The 24111-nt window shown below is 36.4% G+C and overlaps 1 protein-coding gene and 1 pseudogene across 2 annotated transcripts in view; one reads left to right on the top strand and one right to left on the bottom strand.

Moving 5' to 3' along the window:
* TTC28 (tetratricopeptide repeat domain 28) overlaps positions 1-24111 on the top strand; it is a 623216-nt gene that overhangs the window by 339760 nt on the left and 259345 nt on the right. The window lies entirely within an intron of this gene.
* Positions 18322-18884, bottom strand: LOC142863529 (putative ribosome biogenesis protein RLP24 pseudogene; annotated as a pseudogene).

Raw genomic sequence — 24111 nt, 5'->3', positions numbered from 1 at the left:
TACTCCCATGTTCTTAATTTCTGTGAGGTTGAGTTAGTAATCTTAATCAATGCATCAGCTTTTTAATTAAAGTCTTGGAAGTTTTTTTTAGTTCAAATGGTATGATCTCTAAAGTTACTGGCTGCAACTGTATTCTAAGGTACCTGTCAGAGTCATTTCTATAAATTTCCTTGAAGAAGCAAATTTTTGACTGTAGCCACCTAAAAGCCACTTTTCCCCCCTAGAATTAAGGTAAGAAAATAATTGACAAAAAGTCTTAGAATAGCCATAGTTAAAGAGACAATTGATGAAGAAATTTGGTTATTTTTGTGGCATACAAAAATTTAGCATAATAACCATAATTATTAATGATAGTATACATTAAAACCTAATATTCTTATATTTTAGGGATCTCAACAATTCTGGGACACCTATTAATAATGTGTTTACATAAATATAACCCATAGGAAGTTAAACATAGTTTCATATTTAACAATGCTTCCTATTATAGTTTTAACATAACCAAATAAGCCAAATGTGTTTCTCTTAGATTTTTTTTTTAGTTATTGTTGTTGTTTTTTTAATTGACTTTTTTTTAATTTCAGCATATTATGGTGATACAAATGTTAAGATTATGTATATTGCCCATGTTCTCCCTCCCCCCTTGAGTCAGAGCTTCAAGCGTGACCTTCCCCAAAACGTTGCAGATCTCACTCATTATGTTTGTATATACCCATCCCTTCCTTTCCCCTCCCACCTGCTCGACACCCGATAAATGTTATTCCTATATGTCCACTTAGGTGTTGATCCGTTAATACCAATTTGCTGGTGAGTACATGCGGTGTTTGTTTTTCCATTCTTGAGATACTTCACTTAGTAGAATGGGTTCCAGCTCTATCCAGGAAAATACAAGAGGTGCTATATCACCATTGTTTCTTAAAGCTGAATAGTACTCCATGGTATACATATACCACGTTTTATTAATCCACTCATGAACTGATGGGCACTTGGGTTGTTTCCACAACTGTGCAATTGTGAATTGTGCTGCTATAAACATTTGAGTGCAGCTGTCTTTTTTGTAGAGTGTCATTTGATCTTTTGGGTAGATGCCCAGTAGTGGAATTGCTGGATCAAATGGTAGATCTACTTGTATCGCTTTAAGGTATCTCCATACTGCTTTCCACAGAGGTTGAACTAGTTTGCAGTCCCACCAGCAGTGTAGGAGTGTTCCTATTTCTCCGCATCCACGCCAACATTTATTGTTTGGGGACTTTTTGATAAAGACCATTCTTACTGGGATAAGTGATATCTCATTGCAGTTTTGATTTGTAATTTCCCTGATGATTAGAGATGTTGAGCATTTTTTCATATGTTTGTTTGCCTTTATTCTGTCTTCTTTTGAAAAATTTCTATTCACGTCCTTTGCCCATTTTTTGATAGGTTGTTTGATTTTCTCTTGCTGATTTTCCTGAGTTCTAAATAGATTCTAGTTATCAGCCCTTTATCAGATGTGTAGCTTGCAAAAATTTTCTCCCATTCTGTGGGTTGTCTGTTTGCTCTCTTGACAGTTTCTTTGGCTGTGCAGAAGCTTTTTAATTTGATCAGGTCCCATTTATTTATTTTTGTTGTTGCTGTGATTGCCTTTGGAGTCTTCTTCATAAATTCTTTGCCTAGGCCAATGTCTAGAAGAGTATTTCCAACATTTTCCTCTAGAATTCTAATAGCTTCACACCTAAAGTTCTATTACCCAGTGTGAGTTGATTTTTGTGAGAGGTGAAAGGTGTGAGTCCTGCTTCATTCTTCTACATGTGGCTACCCAGTTTTCCCAGCACCATTTATTGAATAAGTATTCTTTTCCACAGTATATGTTTTTGTCTGGCTTGTCAAAGATTAGTTGGCTCTATGAGGATGGTTTTATATCTGGGTTCTCTGTTCTGTTCCACTGGTCAATGTCCCTGTGGTAAATTGATACCTCCTATTTTGTTTTTATTGCCTAGGATAGATTTTGCTATACGGTGTCTTCTCTGGTTCCATACGAAGCGTATGATTATTTTTTCTATATCTGTGAAAAATGATGGTGGTATTTTAATAGGGATTGCATTGACTCTGTAGGTCACTTTGGGTAGTATGGACATTTTAACAATGTTGATTCTGCCGACCCATGAGCATGGTATATTCTTCCACCTGTTTATATCCTCTGCTGTTTCCTTCTTCAGTGTTTCATAGTTCTCCCTGTAGAGGTCTTTTACCTCCTTAGTTAAATATATTCGTAGGTACTTTATTTTATTTGTTGCTATTTTGAAGGGAATTGAGTCTTTGATTTGGTTCTCACTTGTACTGTTGTTGGTGTATGTGAATGCCTCTGATTTCTGTGTATTTATTTTGTATCCTGAGACTTCACCAAATTTATTTATCAATTCAAGGAGTCTCTTGGTTGAATCCTTGGGGTTTTCTTGGTATAATATCATGTCATCAACACAGAGTGAGAGTTTGATTTTTTCTGCTATCATTTGGATGCCCTTAATTCCGCTGTCTTGTCTGAGTGCTGTAGCCAGGACTTCCCACACTATGTTGAATAGAAGTGGAGATAGTGGGCAACCTTGTCTTGTTCTAGTTCTAAGTGAGAATGCTTTCAAGTTTTCCCCATTCAGTATGATATTGGCTGTGGGTTTGTCATATGTGGTTTGTATCATTTTTAGGTAAGGCCCGTCTATGCCTATTTTGTTGAGCGTTCTTATCATAAAAGGGTGTTGAATTTTGTCAAATGCTTTTTCTGTGTCTATTGCGAGGATCATATGGTCTTTGTTTTTGCTTCTCTTTATATGGTGAATTACATTTATGGGTTTGCATATGGTGAACCATCCTTGTATCCCTGGGATAAAGCCCACTTGGTTGTGATGGATTATTTTCTTGACAAGCACCTGGATTCCATTGGGTAGGATTTTGTTGAGAATTTTTGCATCTATATTCATAATGGATATTGGTCTGTAGTTTTCTTTTTTGTTGCATCCTTTCCTGGTTTTGATATCAGGGTTATGTTCGCTTCATAAAATGTTTTAGGGAGAATTCCATCCTTCTCGATGTTGTGGAATAATTTCTGCAGGATAGGCACCAGTTCTTCTTTGTAGGTGTAGTAAAATTCGGGTGTGAAACCATCTGGTCCAGGACTTTTTTTTTAGGAAGGTTTTTTATTGCTGTTTCAATTTCAGTACTTGATATTGGTCTGTTCAGGAATTCTATTTCTTCCTGGTTGAGCCTAGGGAGGCTGTGTGTTTCTAAGAAATTGTGCATTTCCTCCACATTTTCCAGTTTGTGTGCATGGAGGTTTTTGTAGCATTCATAAATTATATCTTGTATCTCCATGGCATCCATTGTAATTTCTTCTTTATTGTTCCTGATGGAGCTTGTTAGAGATTTTTCTTTTCTGCTTTTCTCTAGCTTAGCCAAAGGTGTGTCAATTTTGTTTATTTTTTCAAAGAACCAACTTTTTGTTTTCTTGATCGTCCATATAGTTTCCCTGTTGTCAATTTCATTTAGTTTTGATTTGATCTTAATTATTTCATTTCTTCTGCTGGGTTTGGGGTCAGTCTGTTCTTTTTCCAGCTCTTTGAGATGATTCATTAGATTGTCTATTTGTGATCTTTTCAACTTTTGGATATAGGCATTTATGGAAATAAACTTTCCTCTGAGGACTGCTTTAGCTGTTTCTCACAGGTTTTGATAACTTGTGTCTCCTTTGTCATTTAGTTCAAAGAATCTTTTGATATCCATCTTGATTTCCTCGTTTATGAAGTGATCATTCAGCCGAAGGTTGTTTAGTTTCCATGACTTTGTGTAGAAATGAGAGTTCCTATTAGGGTGATTTCTACATTTATTCCATTGTGGTCTGAAAAGATACATGGTATAATTTCAGTTTTTTAAAATTTTTTGAGATATGCTTTGTGTCCTAGGATATGGTCAGTCTTAGAGAATGACCCATGAGCTGATGAGAAGAACGTATATTTGGTGATTTTGGGGTAGAGTGTCCTGTAAATGTCAGTCAGGTCCATTTGTTCTAGAGTTCCACTTAAGTCCATTATTTCTTGGTTGATTTTCTGTTTGGAGGATCTGTCCTGTGCTGTCAATGGGGTGTTAAAGTCTCCAAGTATTATGGTGTTGTTGTTTATCCATTTGTTTAGATCAAGGAGATTTTGCTTTATGAATCTGGGTGCCTCTAGGCTGGGTGCATGTATATTTAGAATTGTTATGTCTTCTTGTTGAACTGTATCCTTCACCATTATATAGTGACCTTCCTTGTTTTTTATTACTTTTGTTGATTTAAAAACTAAGTTATCTGTAATCAGCACCGCCACACCAGCTTTCTTTTGGCTTCCGTTTGTTTGAAATATTGTTCTCCACCCATTTACCTTTAGTCTATGTGCATCCTTGCAGGTTAGATGTGTTTCCTGAAGGAAGCAGATACTTGGCTTGTATTTTTTTATCCATTCATCCAGCCTATGTCTCTTGAGTGAGGAGTCTAGCCATTCACATTTATTGAGATAACTGATAGGTGGGGCAGATTTCTGTTTATTATGTTTGGTTGAACTTCGTTGCTTTGTTTTCTCTCTTGAGCCATTGTGGTATCTGGGCTTTGATCTTTAGCTTTTGAGTAGGTTACATCCATGGGTAACATTGTTTTGAGTACTTCTTGAAGGGCTGGTCTTGTCTTGGTTAATTCCCTCAGTCTTTGCTTATCTGAGAATGTCTTGATTTCTCCTTTGTATACAAAACTTAGTTTTGCAGGGAATAAGATTCTAGGCTGGGCATTGTTCTGTTTCAGAAGAGTGAGAATGGGGCCCCAGTCTCTCCTTGCTTGTAAAGTTTCAGTAGAGAAGTCTGGTGTTATTCGAATTGGCTTTCCTTTGTATATAACTTGCTTCTTTCGTCTTACAGCTTGTAAAAGGGCCTCTTTAGTTGCTATTTTGGTCAGTCTGATGACTGCATGTCGTGACATCTTCCTGTTTGCATTGAATCTCCCAGGGGTTCTTTGAGCTTCTTGAACTTGTATATCGAGATTTTTAGCAAGGTCGGGCAAATTTTCCTCTGTTATATCTTCTAAAAGCTTATCCAACCCTTGAGTGTTTTCTTCTTCCCCTTCTGGTAACCTTATGACTCTTACATTAGGTTTCTTCACATAATCCCACATGTCTTGTAGGCTTTGCTCTTTCTCTTGTTTCTCTGCTCTATCTCTGTGGACTGATTTATTTAATTGGAAGGTGTTATCTTTAGTCTCTGAGATTCTGTCTTCTGTTTTATCTACCCTGTTCTTTAGGCTTTCCATTGTGTTTTGTAGTTCCCTGAATTGATTCTTCATTTCTAGGAGTTCTGTTTGATTTTTCTTTATTATTTCGATTTCTTTAGTCAATTTTTCTTCCAGGTCCTGGAATCTTTTTGCATTTTCTTTTTGTTGGTTATCCCATTTTTCTTGCAAGTCATTGAATTTTCTTAGGATCCATCCTAGAAATTCTTCTTCTGTCACTTTAGTGGTCTGATTTTGGTTGATGTCCATTTCTAAGGGGCTGGTGTTCCTTTTTGGGGATGTGCTTTCCGTTTGAGTGTTCATATTTCCAGAGTTCCTTTGCTGATTTCTTCCCATCTGGATCAGTTGTTGCTTATTACCTTTAGGTTTTCATTTGGATAATGACATGCCCTGTTTGGTCTCTGAGCCAGTAGGCTGTGTTTTTAGGTGAGATTTGACCATACCCTGTATGATGAGCCAGTAAATGCCATAAGAGGGTGTGCAGAATGTCCTCCCTGTCAGTAGGTGGTTCTTGCCTGTAGGAGCAGGCTACAGTGTTGTATTTGGGTCCTGTAACCAGCTCTTGTTCCTCTGGATCAGCACTCTAGTGCCTCAGGTGGTGGGTGGGGTCCTGGGACTTCCTGGTGTCTCCTTATTCTCTATCTCAGTGAGGGCTAGTCTGGGAGTGAGTCTGGGCAGAGCTGGGTTGGGTAAACCTGCCCTCAAGCATCACAAATGCTATTAGCAGGGGTGAAAGTTCTGTTCTCTGCTTCTCTGAAAAGCTGTCAGGGAGGGGCTGGAATGGCCCCACTCAGTCAGAAAGTCTGCGTGTGGGGGTTGGGGCTTTCTGAGACCTACAGTCTGGAGGAGGCCTTACTCCTTTCCACTCTCCCCAACTCTGTGGCTTCCCCTGGGCCTCTGCCAGCAGGCTAGACCTCACACCACCAGGTGTCCCCTGGCTATGATTTGGGCTGGTAGCGTCCCTGCGCAGGGTCGCCGCCTGGGCTGTGCACATGTCCTCCCCTTGAGAGGAGGGTTGCCCTCAATGACGCTGATCTGCTCCTGAAGGCACACACACCTTAGTAGGCTTGTTCACGAATATCCCTTCTGTGCCCCAGGCATATGTGAGACCTGGGTGCATGGCATCTGTTCTTTAGGTCTGACCTCTGGGACCCAGAATTCAATCCCTGACCCCCACCCGGTAGAGGAGTGCCCAAGCTAGGTCAATGTCTCTCAGCCTCAGTGTCTGCCCTGTTCTCCTGGAATCACCAGGCCAGCAGCACTTGGGAGGGCTGGCAGGTAAGGCGGTCACTGTCTGAGTACCCCTCAGTCAGCTGTAGGGCCCCCAAAGGGAAGGTCCCATTCTCTGGAGATGCCTACACCTGGTGGCTATATTGTCTCTCTTGGCAGCCGCAGATAGGGAAGGAGGAGAGGAGAGCGTAGCAATATGGCGCCTCCTGTGAGGCTCAGGTCTGTTCACACTGAGGTGCCCCCAGGGAGTTGGGAGCCTGGTCTGCGTCTGCTACAGGCTTACTGCTCACTGGCGGTGGCCATGTCTGGGCTGGTGTCCACAGGTCTCTCCAACCCCTGAGATGCAAGGGAGGGGAGAGTTAACTGTTTCACCTACCCTTGCCACTGGTCTCCAAGCTTCTCGCGAGGGTCTCTTCTTCCAATTCTCCTCTGCAACCTCCTCCCATCGAGTCTCCCGTAGTCTCCAGTACCCCTCCTTCTGACCCTCGTCTCATGTATGCTCGTCTGCTTGCTGCTTTCTTCTAATTTCTTCTAGAATCTGGCTTTTTTGCAGGGACACTGTATGGCGGTATTTCTGATCCGCCATCTTGCTCCACTCCCTCTCTTAGACTTTTAGTGACCGTAGTATTTAAAAACTAGTTTGAGGTCAGAAGACTGACTTAAGAATTTTGATTTTGGAAAGTTTGTCAGATATCAAAGGTTTAAAACACTTGTCATAAAAAACATGTCATAAAACATGATTTTAGGTTAGTATAAAATAAGTCATTTATGTAGTCCAAGTGATAATTCAAAGATTTTAAAGGCAACACTTTAATTTTTTTATTGACTTTATAAAATTGATAGAGAAGATACTCATTTTCCCAAACAATCATAAAACCTAATAAAGACAATCTGAAAAACAAGCTAAAAGAGGCACACTAATCTGTCTCTCTTTCTCTCTCCCCTCTACCCTCTTTTTTTTGGTAACTTACTCAAAAAGTGAACACAAATCTTTTATTATATCTGTTATTATTACATGAAAATCTTGTTTAAAAGAGAAAACCAATTTTTATATTTGTATTAGTGTGTTAAATGTTAAAGCTAATTTTAATAAAACTTTATAAACAAATCTGTTTAATCTTAATTAATTTGGCCTTAAGGTAAGATTTCTATAATCTTTTAGATTTATAAATCTTTCATCTATAAATCTTTTTAGATTTAGTTATTTTTTAAAACTTTTATATCATTTATTTTTTTAAATTTAAAACCATTTTTAAAACCTTTAAATTAGGGAAAATTATTTTGTATTTAACAAAAACTACATATCTATGTTTTTTATAACCTTATTTTAAATCAGAAACACATCTAATTTTTTATATATATTTAGAAGTGTTTTTCTTATATCTAGTAGTTTTAATTATATATATTAATTATAATGTTAACTCTTTGTTATCCTTATTTTTAATGAAAAACCTAGGAAGTTAAAGTAGCTTTGATCTGTTATCAGTCCCCAGTTTTCATTAGCATATTTAAATCTACTTATCTTTCTATAAAAATAAGATGTCAAAGTTTATAAACTTAAACTTACGTTTAATATTTAGTGTTTTGGTATTTTAACTTACAAATAACTCAGATATTTATGATTTAATTTAACATGAAGATTTTAACACATTCACTACCACACAAGAAAAAAATTTTTTTTCCTGAGGCCATGGTGTTTTATTACAAAAATAGAATAAAAACTTCAAAACAAAATGATCCTTTCCAATTTAATGAAAAATTTGTTATTTTTTCTGTGCCTCAGTTATATGCAACTTGAAAAACTAGTCTTCACAGCTTCCAAGGTGAAGAGATTGTGAGTTATGTATGTTTCATGAGGCCCTGGGCTCAAAGCTAGCATGAATTAAATATAGCTCACATAATAGTTAATGTGTTGAATTACTGAAAATAATTTTGAAACTACAACACAGGTGCCATTCCAGCCCTGGTAGGTGTCAAATAGCCACATGGCATCCAAGATGGCGACAAGGACTGGGTCTTTCTCTGTCCTCAATACCATGCGAAAGTTTGGGACAGAAAATAGAATTCTTGGAGGATCTACCCCTCCCCCCCACCTCCTCCCCCAATGGCCAGAAGGCAAAGCTGGGGCAGGGAAGAAGGGACCATATTGTGCATGATTATGTCTGTATTACATTATTACATATTGTGCATGATTATGTCTAGATTATTATTTATTACAAGCTGGTGGTCTAGGCATCAAGAACATGTCCTTACCATGGCCACCTATCCAGACCCCAGAATTCAGAGGCTCAAGACCAAAAACATAAGCTCAGAGTCAAATTCAGCAAGTATTAAAAATATTACAGAAGCAGCAGTTTTATGACCTTAAAACATCTAGCATAGATAGCTTGACCCTATTAGACTAACAGGTTCGGGTGAAAAATGTATAAATTAAATTTTGGAGACATTTTTATTTTATTTTGCCAATGATTTGAAACTATCTTTATTAATTAAAGACTATTAAAGTCACATGAACTTGAAAAGCATTTGGGCTTATTTATGACATATACACATGTATACAGGGTACATATGTGTATGCAAGGACCCTATAGCCTTGATTTTAAAACTCTACTGAGACTGGCAACTCACTAGTCCAAAGAGACAGCTGGATTCAACCCAGGCCATTGAGAATGGAACAAGTAAAATAAAAAAAATTATATTTTTTAGTTTCACACACAGCCCAATTCCTCACTGAGTTTCAGAGGAAATAGTATCAATATCTTAACGCACAGAGAGAGAAAATCCAAGCCATTTAAGAGGGAGTTTGGGTGTGCTAGAGAAAGATAAAAATTAATGCCAAGGTAACATAAAATCACAGGAATTTATCATAAGACTTTAGAGAGAGATGCCATGGGATGGAACCATGCAATGTTTTCATTTTTAGAATATATTTCTTACAAAGACATTTTTCAAATGTTTAAACCACACCCTTTCTTATCTAAAGCCCAAAGGAGAAGCTTCTAGTAGTGTATTTAGCTTTCTCCAACATGGACTTTCTTGTTTAGCCATGACACATATCAAGGTCAAGATTTTCTCATGATGCAAAGTAATTTTTGGTATTCCTCAAAGCCAAAGAGATCGAGTAACACAAGAGTAGAGTTTTATATCTGAAAGGAATCTGTTTATGAGTTTTGAGAATCTGTAAGGAAAATAGAAGACCCCAAAAGAAGGGTGAGTTGAACCTTTTTTTTTTTCTGAGATCCTTAGGGGTCTGAGTCATTACCAAAGATGGCAAAAGAGGAACAAGGAGTAGGGAGGAGTAAAAATAAACGAAGAAGACTTTAGCCTGGACAAGTAGCTCACAATTTTGCTTTTGAACTTTTCAACTGAAGTACCCTTTTAAGTGAAACCAGTAAGCCTCTACCAAGGTTATTTCCTAATCAAGGAAGCATGAGGTATTCCAAAGAGGTGGGAAATAGTTTTTACAACATCCAGAAAAGCCACAAAAACAGCTCAAAGAAAGTTCTTGCTAGCCAAAACCCAGGTGTAATCCACATTTCTATCTAGCCTGTTTTCTAGGGTCTCAGCTTCTCAGCTGACCGTTTATACTTAAGTGCTAAAAGTCCTGTATTGCTCCCACAGAATACTGAAAATCAAAAGCTGTATATGGAAGGGAAAAGAATCAATAAATGGCAATAGTTACACAAATATCAAGCCAGAACATATTCCCTGCCTGGGAAGCAGACCTATACTGCTGAGGTAAAAGCACAGAACTTTAACCATTACGCCACAAAGTGAACTGGCTTTTATTGTTGTTCCACTGCAACAGTGTTACAATGGATTTTTATCTTTTAGGTCATATTTTGCTCTTTAATTTTTTGTTGAGAGAATTTTTAAGGGTAACCACAACATTATGTATCTTTCTTTTACTGTAATTACTCTATTAATACAAATAAGGCAATTGTTTAGAATAAGAGATCTCTAAAATTTATTTATTTTTTTAAATTTTTAAGTCTTTTTAATTTAAAGGATCCATCTTTAGGCCATTAATAATTTTCAGTGGTGTATTTTTTCCTCCCATACAACACAGTCCAATAAACCTCTTCATAGAATGCCCAGGTGATAATTTTCTGGGTTTACAGTTTCCTAAAGAGGGTGTGGAGGAGGCAGTCCCCATTATCTTTAAAAATTCACTCTCAGAAACAGACCTAAGATAGTAAAGGTAATGGGACCTTAATTTACAACAAAGAGTCCTCCCCTAAGCTTGACACATTTGGTAAAAGAGGGTGCTGCTTAGAATCTCACATACCTCAGACTCCTAATCTTTTCAGTCTAGCCACCTGACATCTCTGAAAAACACGTACCCTAGATGGAGGAGACCAATGGAGAAAATTCCCACTTGGTCACAAGACAAGCTCTCAGGGACATGAAATAAGACAAAAAGGGAATCTGATATATATATTTTTTCTTGTCTGGGGAACTTCAGCGAAGTTTGTCTTACTAGACACTAGTCTAGTCAGAGCCTTATAACTGACTAGTCTGCAGGGCTGGCTTGAACAGTGGGTTCTAGGCCTGTGTTTTACCCGATGGTACTCCTCTTTATGACAGAACAACACAGAAGGACAATGACAAAAGAAAGCAACAAAAAGACTATTTCTGAGAGGAAAGGAATCAAAACAATATAAATACTCTTACCACAAAGTACCAAAAAAACCCAAAAAACAAAAAACACCAGCGTCACTTTACCAAGACTAGTACATAAAATGCTTTTCTCTCATTTATCTTAAATTTGGAAAGGAAAAAAGACATAATGATTTTTACCATCTGTTTGACTGGAGGCCAGAGAGAGAGAAATCAGGAGTGATTGGTTAAAAGCACTTAACTGTTTTGCCGGCTTTGTTAGGCCCTGGATTCCCTTCACTGCTGGAAAAGCATCTTTGTCAGTAAATCTTTGAACATCTCTTATCATTCCCTTTGATTAAATTATTAGAAGTGGGCTAGCTTGGAAAAGGCATAATAAGGCTTCTTCTACTTACTGCCAGTCGCTCCCAGGAAGGCTGCGTCTGTTTCGTTCCTACCAACAACGTATCAGAGATTTCATTTCACTGTATGGGCTAACACTCGGCATTAATATTAAAACCCAAAAGTCAATTTAATAGGCTTTAAAAAGTAGTTATCTTACTGTTTTAATTTGCATTTCTTTGATCACTATTTGGGTTTGACTATTTTTAAAAATGTCTTTTATAAAGAGCTTTAATATTCTTAACCTATTTTTTTCTACAGTGGTATTGGTTATTTTATACTGGTCTAGTTCTGGAAATTGCTGTATCATTCCACTGAGCTATTGGGCAATTTGTGTTCTAATAATACACAGTTTTAATTATTATTGCCGCATAATATATTATATCTGCTACATGTCCTATACCATTTATTATTTTTTAAGAAGTCTAGGATATTCTCCTTCCCTTCCCCTACAAATGAACTTTAAAATTATTTTGTTAGGCCAGCACGGTGGCTCACTCCTATAGTCCCTGCACTTTTGGAGGCTGAGATGGGAGGACTGCTCAAGGCCAAGAGTTTGAGGCCACAGTGAGCTAGGATCCTGCCATTCCACTCCATCTGGGTGACAGAGTGTAACCCTGTCTCTAAAAAAAAATCATTTTGTTAGATTTTGGAGAATCTATCACTGGGATTTCTATTGGATTTGTATAAAATTTGCATATTAATTGTGGATAAATTGATTTAATTTATCAGGCTTTTGTTCAGGAGTCTGGTCTGTTCCTCTATTTATTCTTTTATGCCCCCCCACTGATCTATAATTTTGGGGAGATTTTTTTCCCCATATATTTCATGCGTCTCATTGGAATTGAGATACTTTTTCTATTATTTTTTTTAAAACTAGCTATTGATGGTATATAGGAAAGATGTTTATCTTGCATGTTTTATGATTGGATGTATGAAAATTCTCTTGTAATAGCTCATAATTTTTTTCTTGGATTTTCTTGTAATGCAAATTGTCTATAAATAATGATAATTTTATACATTTCTGTCTTTATGCTATATCCCTACTTTTTTCCCTCTTAATTACTGCACTGATTAGAACTTTGAGAACTCTCTTAAATGGCAGTCATACCCTCTTTGGTATAAAAAGTTCCGAGAATGTACTTTTTTATATCTAATTCTTACATTTTATCTGTGAATTTAAATTGTACCTTGTTTGCCCTTTTGCATTATTTTGATACTGAAGTAAAATACAGTAAACTGCCTTTTGAAGCAAAAATTAACACTGTAAATGCTATGAGTGGTAAGGATACCAAACTGTATCTTTCTGCCTTTTGCATCTTTGGCTATGATAAGTTTTAGGATTTTCCCAAATAGCAAGATAGAAGCCCGAAACCAGTTTATCTGCTTGGTTTTCTCTTAACTGTCAGATACTTAATGGGGAAGGTGATAGCTTCTCCACAGGATTTTTTATTTTGACTAACCTTCTGTCTGCTTTAATGGTTTCAAAATTAATTTCAGATGCCCATAGAGACCTTACTGTGAGCTAATATTAATTGTCAGAAGAGTGTATAAATTACATTGTCTTAGAGACATTGTTTTTTATTCAGGAAATCTTACATGAAAGTATGCTTATGACTCTAAAATTTTTTTATCAGTCTGATTTGTCTCCTGAGCTTTATATTTCTTTATCCAACTGTCTCCTGAACATGCATCTTCAACTCAGCGTACCTGACTTAGTCCTCTATATATCCCTACTTCTGCATTTACCATTGTCCTATTGCCCAAACTACTTCCTCCTGTCATTATCATGCTTTTTGGTTAGTGTATTCTCTTCTTCCTGTAATAGAAATCTGTTTCCTGTCTCCTTCCTTTTGTCCTACCATCTTTTACATGGACTATGGCAGGAACCTAATCTCAGAACTTTTTACACTTTTCTTCAAAAATAGAGACAGAGTCTCACTATGTTGCCTATGTGGGCCTTTAACTCCTGTCCTCAAACAATCCTCCTGCCTCAGCCTTCCCAGTAGCGAGGACTGCAGGTACATGCCACTGTGCCTGGCTTCACACTTTTCATAGACTTTCTCCTATAAGTAGAGGAAAAGGGTGTATACTACTTGGGTCTATGAGCATAGCCTGAAGCTGCTGCCATGAGTAGGTAATTTCTTTCCAGGGTAATATAGTGGTTGAGAGTGTGAATTTATATATTAGACGACTTAGGCTTGAATTTTGGCTATGCCATTTATTACTATGTGAACTAAAAATTACATAACTCCTTAAAGTGGACACATGAGTTGTTTCCAGTTTTGGGCTGTTTTATACATTTATATATGTATATAAATAAAAAAGCTGCTATAAACATTTTTGTGCATGTCTTTTGATGAATATCAACACTAATGTCTATTAGATACTTGGTCATAGATATGATGTTTAGATTTAGGAGGTGTTTGCCAATTTTCCAAAGTAGTTATACCAAGTTATATTTTCAGCAATGTAAGGGATTATTAAACCTGAATAAAAATAAATTAGATGTAAAAAGAAAAAAATATATGGAAACACATATCTGAGAAAATAACTCTGTATGTGTAGTTAGATGGAGGAGGTGATTCTAATAGGACTTACTTTGCTTAGTGTTGTGAGATTGGAATGAATTAGTTCATATAAACTGCTTGGTGAATACAGTGCCTTAGACATAATGAGGGTTCAAAAAGGATGCTACTGTTATTATTGGCATTAATCATTGTCATTATCATTTAAATAATTCATATGAATGTTGCGTATAACTATGTAGTATTAGAGTTTATTTTAATGTAAAATTGTTTTTCCCCAAATATTCAAGTAAAGTGGACACTCTTAGAAACAATGCTGTTTATTTTATTAGGTAGCTTTGTATACCTTTTGTCACACTGGGGTATATAAGTATTCTAATTTGTAAAGCCCACTTTTAGCTCTGCCCAGATTCTAGTTTCATCTTGATCCAGCCCATCTTCTACAGAGCTCTTTGAGTTACTCTTTTAAAATTTAGTTCTCATCATAAATTACATGATCAAAAAAAACCTGCTTAAAAACCTTTGACGGACAGCTTCCAGTTGCCTGTAGGGTAAGTTCAAAGCCCTTCATAACCTTTTCCCACCATTTTTCTTCATTACTTATAATCTATTCATGCAAGTCTACTAGCTTTATGCTTTCACCCTGCTGGTCTGGTCCCTTTGCATAGAAGATCCTATTTTTGACTTCTTAGCAGTGTTTTACTTTCTTGGGTTTCACTGAATCATTTCTGCCTCTGCCTCTGAAGCTATCTTTCTTAATTTCCATCTTCTCTATCCAATATCATACCAAACACTGGTAAAGTCCAATTTATCAATCCTTTTGCTTAATAGGTAGTCTTTTGTGCCCTGTTTAAGAAAATGTTTGTGTATCCCAAGATCATGGAGATACTCTCCTATGAGACTTTATTGTTTTGCCATTTGCATTTAGGTCTACTGCTACTTGGAATTATGTGTTTGGTTTGAGGTAGAGATCAAAGTTTAGGTTTTTTCCCATATTAATATCCAATTGACCCAGCACTGAATAGTCATCAGACTTCCTGCCTGCTGCTTTTGTCATAAGTAAGATATAAAATATACATATAAGGACTTTTGTATTTTGTTCTGTTAATCTTTTTGTCTATCTTTATGCCAGTAGCATAGTGCTTAATTACTGTAGCTTTTTAATGAGTTTAGATATCTGATAATGCAATTCTTGTAGCTTTGTTCTACATGCCAAGATTGCTTTGACTATTCAAGGTTTTATACACACACACATACACACACACATTTAAGAATTAGCTTATCAGTTCCCTTTCCTCCACTTAAACATCTTGCTAGAATTTTGATTGGGATAGCATTGAATATATTCATATATATATATATGAATATATATTTGAATCTTATATTCCATAAATATGGTATATTTCTCCATTTATTTATTTGGGCCTTACAAAAATCTCTTCAAGCAATGTTTTATAATGTTTTTCAATGTAGAACCATTGCATATCATTCTTTAGTTTTATCCTTAGGTTGTGTGTGTTTCTGTGTGTGTTTGCTATTATGAATGGTATTATTTTATTTTATTTTTCCCTGGTCCCGCCCCTTGATCTGGATATCATTATATAAGTAATGCATGAGTTAGTTAAAATACTATCTTTTCCAGAAATAATCGCTGTTACCAGTGTGAAATGTATTCTTCTAGATCAATACCGTCCACTGTAGTAGCCACTACCACATGTGGCTATTAAACATTTAAAATGTGGGTAGTTTGAATTGAGATGTACTGTAAATGTAAAATATACTCTGGACTTTAGAATGAACAAAAAGAATGTAAAGTGTCTTTTTACTAAGTTTTTATATTGATTATAATATAGTGACAATATTTTGGATACATTGGATTAAATGAAATATGTTATTAAAAGTAATTTTATTTTTATTTTTTTCACATTTTCATGTGATTACTAGAAAGTTTAAATTACATTTGTGGCTTGTATTTGTTGGGTTTGTATTTGTATGGGTTTCTAGCCCATTATGTGTTTCAATATACATGTATATATAAAATACATTGTTTTGTTTTCCATAAATGGGAATATGATATTGTTCACCACATTGTTTTTTCACTTAATAGTCTTGAACTTCTTTTCTTATCAGTACACATAGATCACATTGTTTTGAACTTCTGTGTAATGATATATATTATGGATGTACCATTCATCCACTAATAAATGTTCAGGAAGATTTCTCTTTTTTTTGCCATTACAAACATAGTTGCAGTGAAAAAGACCTTAAGACCTTATAGAAGTATCTTTACATACATTTAGGACTAGAGTAGCACCTGAGAAGCGGGATTTCTGGGTATTATACATATTTTACTATTTAGGTATTATATACATTTTACTATTTAAATTTTTTTCAGCTGTATTGAGGTATAATTGCCAAATATAAATTGTGTATATTCAAGGTGTACAACATGATGATTTGATATATGTATACATCGTGAAATGGTTGCCACAGTCAAATTAATTAACATATTCATCACCACACTAAGGTAACCATTTGTCTGGAGGAGGGCAGGGGGTGAGGACAATTAAAATCTTCTCTCTTAGCAAATTTTAAGTAAACAATAGAGTATTATTAACTGTAGTTACCATGCTGTACATTAGATTCTCCAGAACTTACTCATCTTTTTTTTTTTTTTTTTTTTTTTTTGAGATATAGTCTTGCTCTGTCGCCCCATCTAGAGTGTAGTAGCATCAGCCTAGCTCATTGCAACCTCAAATTCCTGGGCTCAAGCGATCCTCTTGCTGAGCCTTGCAAGTAGCTGGGACTATAGGTGTGCACTCACCAATTTTTCTCTTTTTTTGTAGAGACAGAGTCTCACTCAGGCTGATCTCGAACTCCTGACCTCAGGCATGAGCCACTGCATCCAGCCCAGAACTTTTCATAACTGAAAGTTTGTACCCTTTTACCATCATCTCCCCACTTCCCCCACCTCCCAGTCCTGACAACCACTATTCTACTCTCTGGTCCTATGAGTTTGACTTTTTAAAATTCCACATTTAGGCCGGGCGCTGTGGCTCACGCCTGTAATCCTAGTTCTTGGGAGGCCGAGGCAGGCGGATTGCTCAAGGTCAGGAGTTCGAAACCAGCCTGAGCAAGAGCGAGACCCTGTCTCTACTATAAATAGAAAGAAATTAATTGGCCAACTGATATATATATAAAAAATTAGCCGGGCATGGTGGCGCATGCCTGTAGTCCCAGCTACCCGGGAGGCTGAGGCAGAAGGATCACTGGAGCCCAGGAGTTTGAGGTTGCTGTGAGCTAGGCGGACGCCACGGCACTCACTCTAGCCTGGGCAACAAAGTGAGACTCTGTCTCAAAAAAAAAAAAAATAAAAAAATAAAATAAAATTCCACATTTAATTGAGATCATACAGTATTGGTCTTTCCATGTCTGGCTTATTTCTCTTAGCATAATGTCCTCCACAGTCATCCATGCTGTCACAGATAGCCTTATTTTTTATGGCTGAATAATATTTCATTGTATATATATATATTTGTGTGTGTGTATATATATATATATATACATCACATCACATTATCTGTATTCACTCATCCGTGAATAGACACCTAAGTTATTTCCCTGTCTTGGCTATTTTGAATAATGCTGCAATGGACATGAGAGTGCAGATATGTCTTCGACATACTGATTTCATTTTCTTTGGCTATATATCCAGAAATGGAATTGCTGGATCATTAGGTAGTTCTATTTTTAATTTTTTGAGGTAACTTCATGCCGTTTTCTATATGGCTGTACCAATTTACATTCCCACCAACATGATAAAGGGTTCCCTTTTCTGCATACCTTCACTACCACTTATCTCTTGTCTTTTTCATAATAGCCAACCTGATGGGCATGATGTGATATCTTATTGTGGTTTTTTCTTTTCTGCAAAGAAAATTTTATTTTACATATCACTCGCCAGAATTTTTGTCCTAAATTATATATAAATGCTGCCTAGTGCCATTATCCAAATGGAATGACCATTTTGTCCACAATTCATTTCTATATTTACAAACAGAATTTTCATAATTTACATAAGCACATCTATCAGTAAAGGCTTAACATTGAGATGCAATCTAACATCCATACCATCTGATGTTTTGCAGACAGCAGTGTAGGAAATACATTTTTAATCACCTTTCATTTGAGTGACGTTATGTAAAAATAAACCAATAACTTAGAAGTTCTAGTCTCTAGTGGACACTTTCAAATGTACATATAGAAATGGTTACAGTGAGATTTTTAAGAAACATCTTCCATGTCCACCTCCTGTTGTAATTGCTGTACCATTTTCTCTTCCAGCTCCTTTCCTTTACCTACAAGAGGGGCTTGGATAAGATGGATGTTTTGTTTGACTTCTTTGATGTCCTGAACTTTCTGTAGCTCTTTATTTTTCTTCAGTCTGTTCATTATAAATTTGGCTTGGTGTTTCTGTTTGATCTCTTCAACTCTCTTCATTGCATCAGTAGTTTTATTCCATAGCTCTCTCTGGTATTTCACAGGTTCATTTCTACGTTTTTCAAATTCAAATGAATTATCCACTATAAGCTCTTTACCGGCTACTTTCTGGAAGACTTTAGTCCACCTGACCTTGCGAGGGTTGCACTTCTTTTTAAAGTTTTTATGACATTTGGATTTACAAAAACGGAATACCTTGCAATCGTTGTGGACAAACATCATGCCGTGGCCAGGGTAGATTGGCCCCAGCAGAAATAACACTTTTCTCCATACGCATGTGGAATCCACGTGGGTCCCCACCGGGCAAACGCCAAGCTTGAGAGGAAGTCTGTTTTGTACCTTTCCATGTACCTATTGGCTATTTATATGTCTTCTTTGTAAAAATATCTATTCAAGTCTTTTGCTTATTTTTAAAATCTGGTTATTTTTATTTATTTATTGCTATTGAGTTGTATGAGTTCCCTTATATACCATAGGGTTTGCAAAATTTTTCCCATTCTGTAGGCTGCCTTTTCATTTTGTGGGTTGTTTTCTTTGCTGTGCAGAAGCCTTTTAGCTTGATGTAGTCCCATTTGTTTATTTTTTCTTTTGTTACCCATACTTTAGTGTCATATCCAATGCACATTTTAAATTAACAGATTTTTCTCAAATCTTTTAACATGTTCACCAAAAAGGCTTCTCTAAAAATATCAGCACTTGATATCAATTTTTGAGATTTTTTTCAAATTAATTGGCAAACTATGGCCCTCGGTGATTTCTCAGTTATATAGCACTTTTCATATATTTGTAGTAGTGGTTGTCTCCCCACTGGACAGCCACTACCACAACTGGGAACTTCTGGAGGGAAAGGAGCATAGCTTATTTATATTAATAATCTTATCCATTCGCTCAATGTGTTTTCTCTGTGCATACTATGTGCCAGTCCTGTGATGCCTTTGGGTATAAAGATGAATAAATATGCCATCATTCTTGCCCTTGAGGAGCTCAGACCTCCTGGCAAACCTCCTAAAGTGTTCCAGCCCAGTGGTGATAATTGCTTATTGGCCTGGAGGGAGAACCTTGAGGGTGACAGTAGGTAGAGTGTTCTTCTCTTCTTGGTTCTTATGAGTGGTGGCCTTTGTTTTATTCAGAGCTGGAAAGGAAGCCCCATGAAGCCAAGAGTAAATACCAACTGAGTTTATTCATCTTGTCTTTTTCTGCAATTACTTTGTTCTCAGTAACTGAAATCTAAAATTCACGTTCAATAAGGATACTTTTAGCCAGGTGTGGTAGCACACACTTGTAGTACCACCTACTTGGGAGGCTGAGGTGGGAGAATGGCTTGAGCTGAAGGAGTTTGGGGCCAGCCTGGGCAACATAGCAAGACACCAACTCTTAATAAAAAATACTTTTTACATTCTGATGATGCTGCTCACAGAAAAGATCTTTTAAAATGAAATTTCGTTCTTTGTGATCGAAGAATGTATCGTTATCACTTTATAACACCTATGGGTTTGCATGAACAAACAGTTACTGACCAAAAGAAAAGACTATTTGAGTTTGTGAGAAAATCGAGCCTTCTGGATTTCCTTTAGGATATGGCTACAGGAAATTAATTAGATGGTTTTTGATGACATCATCCTGACCACAGCACTTTCTCTGAAGACAATGCTATTTTTCTTGGACCTTTTTGCAGACATTTTCTACACCACGTGTATTATTCTATAATTTGCAGTAGTGCTAATATGAAATCCATACAAAGGTCTGTGGGTTGTAGGGGTGTGTAACAGGGTGTGGGCAATGTGTGTATGAGAGATAGAGAGAAAGGGAGAGAGAGGGAGGGAGAGAGGGGGAGAGAGAGTAGTAGTTGAGGTAGTTACTTCTAGTAGTACAGGGCAGTAGATTAAAAGATCAAAAGCATTCCATTTTAGCAGAGAACCATATTGTTATAGGATGTATTAAGTTCATGAGGGGAAGGCTTAGCAACTTTTTCTGGGGTGTGTATCTTACAGGCTTTTGAGAAACAAATAGGATTGTTAAACTAACTCTCAAATCACTGAAAACTGGAGGACTTGGAAAGTAGACACATGTGAAGAATGCAGATAGGACATCAGTTTTTTGGTTATGCTCTTTTTACTTTGTAGGATAAATCAGCTGAATCAGACCTTCTGGGCCTATAATAAGTTATAAAAAGCTCTTTTTCTTCTACTGATAAAATAGTTATTACCTAAAAAGAAATTGTACACTCAGTGAATATATGTATATGTATTTGTAATGTATGATATGTTTGCAAATCATTCCGCCCTCAGCTATTCCATTTTTTCCAACTATATTTTTTCAACTTCTACTTTGTCATTACCTTATTATATTTTTAGTTTTCCTCTTTCAACCATAACATTTTGCAGTCTCTTCATATGTAGAGTATAAAGAACTTCAGATTACGAATTAGGAGATCGAAATTCAAATTCTGGTTTCGCCACCAAAGGCCATATATCACGGGCAGGCCTCTTTTGGAAGTTCTTTGGGTTGCTAGGTCATCATCTGTAAAACAAGAAAAGCAATCTTTTAGATTGAGATTTAGTCTAAATCTAATTTGGTGATTTTTAGAGCTGTATTGCCTGTATGTATTAGCTATATGTAGTTATTTTAAATTAAATTAATTAAAATGAAATAAAGTAGAAAATTTAGTTTCCCAATCATAGTAACCATATTTTAACTGCTCAGTAACCAATTGTGGCTAGTGGCTGCCATATTGGACCACACAGAAAAAAAGTTTCTATTACGTTAGAAAGTTCTATGGGATAGTGCTACTAGAGTCTCTTGTAGATTTACTCTTTAATCAGAAGACAAAAGGTGCATAAGTGTGAATCATAGATTGCCTTATTTTTATAGAGTGTCTGGTGTTTATGTTAGGATCATTTATATTCTCTCTGTTGCTTCATAACGGAAAGAGAGAAGGTTCTGCTTCTGATAATGGCAAAGTAGCTCATGTCAGTCTGGCCACAAATAACAATTATAAACTCTGGGCAAAATATAAAACAAACAACTATGTGAAAGTACTGGACAGTAACCCAAAGTAGGCAGAAATTGGAACAGCATTAACACTTGAAAGAAGGGAATAATACTTGAGTGGATCCTCTGTTTTTATGTCTTTTCTTTTTTTGCCAGAGTGCAGGCCCCAATCCCACAGTGCTACTAAAATTTGTGTAGAAACCTGTAGTCTTATTGGTTGAGGAATCAGGGGACAGAGTTTGGGCCATGACAGCCACCAGAAAGTGAGGGGAAAATCCTGGAAAAGAGAGAGCCAAATTCTATATATAAATTCTGATCATATCTCCAGGTAACCCCTGAAGCAATCATGTGACGGCAGATTCCAAGCAACTCAGCTAAGGCTGAAAGAACTGAACAGAGATTTTAGCTGCTACCCACTTTAAGAGAAACAGTTTGGTGTTTGAGTTCATTAGAGTTAACTGCCTACTAAAACAAAAAAAGTTGATACTTTATGTAGAATAATAGAACAAAATTTCAAGTGTCTATAGTGTCATTCACAATGTCCAAGATGTATTCCAAAATTATTGAACATATGAAGAAATAGGAAAATATAACTTATACTCAAAAAAGGCATTCAATGAGACCAACTCCAAGATGACCCTGACAGATGTCAGAATTAATAGAAAAGGGTTTTAAAAGTTATTATAACTATGTTCAAATATGTAAAGTAACATATGCTCATAATGAAAGAAGAGATAGGAAATCTCAACAGAGAAATAGAAACTATAAGAAAGTAAAATGGAAAAATAAGATATCTGAAATAAGAATATGCATTGGATGGGCTTAAAACATTAGAGATCACAGAGAAAGAGACATACATTTGAAGTTAGGTTAACACAGGCGTCCTCAAACTATGCCCCATGGGCCACATGCGGGTGTTTTTGCCCATTTGTTTTTTTATTTCAAAATAAGATATGTGCAGTGTGCATAGGAATTTGTTCATAGTTTTTTTAAACTATAGTCCTGCCCTCCAACGGTCTGAGGGACAGTAAACTGGCCCCTGTTTAAAAAGTTTGAGGACCCCTGGGTTAATGGAAAGCATCCAGTCTGAAAATAGATTAATTAAAAACAAACAACAACAACAAAAAACAGGCCAGGTATAGTGGTTCACGCTTGTAATTCCAGCATTTTAGGAGGCCAAGGCAGGAGGATCACTTGAGGCCAGGAGTTTGAGACCAGCCTGAGCAACCTAGTGAGAACCCCATCTCTAAAAAAAAAATATAGAAAAAATTAGCCAGGTGTGGTGGGACATGCCTGTAGTCCCAGCTGCTCAAGAGGCTGAGGTAGTAGGATTGCTTGAACCCAGGAGCTTGAGGTTGCATTGAGCTATGGTGACACCATTGCACTCTAGCCCAGGCAACAAAGCAAGACCTTGTCTCAAAAAAAGAGAAGGAAAGAATAAAGTCCAGAAGACAGTGGAGGAAGTCTTCAAAGTGCTGAAACAAAAAAAGACTATGTCAACCCAGAATTCAATAATCAACAAAAAGAATTTTTAAGAGTAAAGGCAAAATAAAGACATTTTAATATAAGTGAAAATCAAGAAAATCATCAACCTACCTATACTATAAGAAATGCCAAAGGAAGATTTTCAGGCTGAAGGAAAGTGATATCAAATGGAAACACAGTCCTACAGGGGACAAAGGAAGAACGCCAGAGATAATAAATATGTTGGTAAATATAAGAGACTACTTTTACTTTTTTTCCCTTAATTTCTTTAAAATACATATGGCTGTTTAAAGCAAAAATTATAACATTAAATTATAGAGTTTCTAATATAGATGGGTGTAATATATTTGATTCTCATATGTTGTTTGGGGGAGCATGAAATGGTACAACCATGTTTGAAAATGGTCTTGCAGTTTTAAAAATCTAAACACACACTAACCATTTGTCCAACAATTCTCCTCCTAGGAATTTACCCCAGAGAATTGAAAATATATGTGCACAAAATGACTGGTATAAGAATATTCGTAGCAGTTTATTTATAATAGCAAAATCTGAAAACAGCCCAAGTGTTCCTCAGTGGAAGAATGAAGTATATAAGCCTCTGTATGTTTATAAAATACATACCACATCAGGAATAAATCTCAAAAACATTAGACTGTGTGAAATAAGTCAAACACAAAAGAGAACACCTTTTATGATTCTATTAATAAGTTCTGCAACAAGCAAAACTAATTTGTGGTGAAAACAGATCAATGGTTATCTTTGGGAGCAGAGGTCAGGGCAGAGATTGACTAGAAGGGATGGGGGTGATGGGAATGTTTCACCTCTTAATATATGTTTGAGTTACCTATGTGTGTGTGTTTGTCAAAACTCATCAAATGCTATATTTCAAATCTGTTCATTTCACTATATGCAAATTTTACATGAAAAACATAAGTAGGCAGATGTAGTAGCTCACACCTATAATCCTAGCACTTTGGGAGGCCAAAGGAGTAGGACTACTTGAGGCCAGGAGTTCAAGACCAGCCTAAGCAACATAGTGAGACCCCATCTCTACAAAAAATAGAAAAATTAGTTGGGCGTGATGGCACATGCCTA

Source organism: Microcebus murinus, chromosome 22, assembly GCF_040939455.1.
Source record: "Microcebus murinus isolate Inina chromosome 22, M.murinus_Inina_mat1.0, whole genome shotgun sequence".
NCBI classification, from domain to species: domain Eukaryota; kingdom Metazoa; phylum Chordata; class Mammalia; order Primates; family Cheirogaleidae; genus Microcebus; species Microcebus murinus.
This window is presented reverse-complemented; position numbering and strand designations above follow the sequence as displayed.